This window comes from Hibiscus syriacus, unplaced genomic scaffold (assembly GCF_006381635.1).
Source record: "Hibiscus syriacus cultivar Baekdansim isolate YM2019G1 unplaced genomic scaffold, ASM638163v2 tig00012084_pilon, whole genome shotgun sequence".
Taxonomy (NCBI): Eukaryota; Viridiplantae; Streptophyta; class Magnoliopsida; order Malvales; family Malvaceae; genus Hibiscus; species Hibiscus syriacus.
The window spans coordinates 87,380-90,696 of NW_024062264.1; the positions used below are offsets into that span (position 1 = coordinate 87,380).

General features: G+C 35.2%; 1 long non-coding RNA gene across 1 annotated transcript; it reads right to left on the reverse strand.

Annotated features, from left to right (window-relative positions):
* Positions 1 to 1,331: 1,331 nt before the first annotated feature.
* LOC120205032 lies at positions 1,332 to 2,563 on the reverse strand. The gene is made up of 3 exons (XR_005523996.1): positions 2,448 to 2,563; positions 2,105 to 2,199; positions 1,332 to 1,613 (listed from the first exon to the last, which is right to left on the reverse strand). It is a non-coding gene; the product is annotated as an uncharacterized LOC120205032 (long non-coding RNA).
* Positions 2,564 to 3,317: the final 754 nt, after the last annotated feature.

Consider the following 3,317-nt stretch of genomic DNA (forward strand, 5'->3'; position numbering starts at 1 on the left):
TTCACGGTTGCCTGGAGCGCCTGATAGGGATAGTCATGACGAACATCGATCAACGACAACGACGACCCGAGGCGAGGAGAACCGAACAGTTTTCTTCCAAATTGCAACAAACGGTGGCCGAATCGGTGAATTGAGGGTTAGGTTGGATCTCTGATTGAAGTTGAAGCTAATGACGACGAAGATGCACTTCACCGTCGGCCAGATGTTGTTCATCGGAGCTTTGACAATAACAGGGGGTTTTGGATGGACGAACTTGTGAAGCTTGTAAACATTGGGGATGATTTCTACGGGAAAAATAAATGGGTTTTTTCTTTTTGGGTCTTAAGAAATATTTTAAGACTAAAAGCTTCAAAATTAAACATTGAATAGTGCCCTAGTCTAAATGGCTAAGGCATGGCAACCTTTCTCTTTCAATAGTACATGGGTTCAAAGCTTCTAAACCAAATTACTGTAAATTCTAGCTGGTTTGAGAAAAAGAGTTTGTGCCCTCCAGTATAGTTTATTTTTTAGTTTTTCTATATATATATATTGAATGTAAAGGAGGAAATAAATAAATTATTCCAAAGCAGTAAAATCACGAACGCTCTGCTCGCCTTTCACCAGCTTCGCAGCAACCTCAGGCGGAGTTAAATAGAAAACATGCAGACAAAAAGGAAGCGACCAAGCCATATGCGCCAAAGCATCAGCAACACTGTTAATACCACGAGGAGTGAAGGAGAACTTCAAATTCCACCTGCCATCAATAAGGTTCAAGAGATGTGGAACCATCGAAAAACCACCATTAGAAGCCATACCATTATCAATCGCATATAAAGCATCTTTACTATCTGTCTCGACAATGATTTGACGTAAATCCAACCTCCAAGCTAAAGAGAGACCTTCATAGATAACCCACAACTCAGCATCAAGAAGAACACCATATATATATTTTTATCATTAGTGACAATATTGATTTTATTGATTTTAAATTGTTTTTCTCATCTTTCTTATAATTTAAGTTATACTTTCTGTTTACTTAGTCTTCACGTTTTTTGTCTATTATTATAGCATATTTTTTTCTTAGACCGCTTAGGTCATTCTAGCTTAAGTTATTTTTAAAACTTCAAGTTTAAGGCTCATTTAATATTTTATAAAATTCATTACTCGAAACCGGGAATCCGGTAATGGTTCACTTGAATGGAGCTCAATTCTTAACACTCGATATTCAAGTTAGTTAGATCCAAATTTTAAGTTTATATCACGTTCTTACATTAATCAATTGATTTTGAAATTCTATTTTGTTGTTTACAAGTAAAGTAGGACCCATAAGTAAGACGTATAATGCACATCTCTCATTACATTACATCATCCATTATCAATTCAAAATTATAGCTACGGGTTTGCTAATATACGTAAATTGTGCACTTTATTACCTGGATACTTGGCTTGGTTAGTCTCTCTTGGGATGTATGGAAATCGTACCTTAAAAGTCTACTACACATGTTTTTGATGAGCACAAACAAATGAAAATAAACAGAGTTTTCAAGTCTGGAAATGAAGAATCTTGCGCACCACTTGGCTTCGCTCAATCCATCCTTCCCTTCAAGATTCTTTCCTTCACTTCTGTAGGTGTCCTGCAAATTTATATATCAAATACATTACGATGGCACCAATTATCTCTACAGCAATTATTCATGGATTTCAGTTATCCAGACGTACCAATATATCAACATTCAAGAGAACTAAGTATTTATTTAATCTTTGCGTATTGGATATTGGTTAGACTTGCCCAAAGGCAGAGCTACCCACTCAAAGCCAGAAGGGTCGCCTGGAGCATTTGGACAAATTAGGTGGAAATGGACAGGCTTATACATGCTTTGATTAACCATTTACATATATGGACGAATTTGGGCAAATTTGATGTCCATATTTCGGATCAAGCTAATATTTGTGGTGTTGATACCATTTATAGGCCTGACCAAGCCCACAGGCACTTTCAGTATGGGTTGCAAACAAGTAAAATTGATAACAGTGTTAACAAGATCCTTTTGGGCAAACCCTATAACAAATATGACCCTAGGAAAAGAATTACCAACAAAAATGTAAGGAAGTCTGTAATACTTACACAACATATACATGTCCTCCCCAACCACTAAGACAATCACGATCTACTGATGAAAGGAGAGCTTGTGACACTGTTTCAAATAATTCCTCAGGTTCCTGAATAAGAAAAATATTGAGTCAATCAAGTAGAATTGAATTCCTGGCATGAATAATTTAATAACCAACAACCATAATACTTTTAATTATTTCCAACCAACTGTAACCCTTATCTATACTCCAAAAATGGGAACAATGAAGCTTTAGGTTACAAGCATATGAGGAACAAAGTTATGCTCCTAAAAGGATTCATCACTACTATGTAAGTGTTTCAATTTAAGCACAGAGAAATAAATGAAAAGACAAACCATGTCCTCCTTGAACATTGACTCGCAAGCACCATAAAGAGACTCTGAGCAGTGCCAGCTACGACAAAATCTTTTGCAAGCTCCCTACATTTAGAGAAAGAAAAATGACAACCAAAACAGTGCAGCATTCGATTCAAGAGGATTTTAGTATATCAAAAAAAGGAATATGAAGAAAGCACTCAACCCATATGAAATAGTATTGCGGGGAAATAATCCAACTCATCGGTACCAAATATAGATAAACACGAGATTTGAGTTATTTACATGATAAAGCTCGTATGACTACACTACACCTACAACATGTATTTCAATCTTGGTAGAGAGAGAACAAGAGACATGACTACCAAATAGTTCTATCATCCAAAATTCCCTTGATTTTGAAAAATCACACACAGATCATCCTTTAAAATATTAATGTCCCAGAAGGAAATTGCAAAAACTTATATAAATCTACCCGCACCGTAAACTTAATTCACTACTAAATAACTTGGATTTCTTCAGGTTGGAAAGTTAATGCAATTTCAAAAATGGTAACTGCACTGGTCCTCCAATTTGGAAAATGGAAGTTACCAATTTATCAATCAGAGAAGTGAAGGTAACGACAACCTACAAAAATTATGGTTGTTGTTATCAAATCTTGATAGCTAAACCATTCTAAAGAGACAACAACCATTAAACTTTTGAATTTTTTTTATGAAATCATATGGATATAAAACATGTGTTTCCTAGAAAACAAAGAAACATGCACAAGGTTTTCAAATCTAAGATTTATTTCTTCTAAAACCATTAAGTATTAACATCAACAACATGAAAAAAATTACAAAAGGAAATAATTATAGAGAGTTGTTGGGTGGGATGCTTTCTTCCATT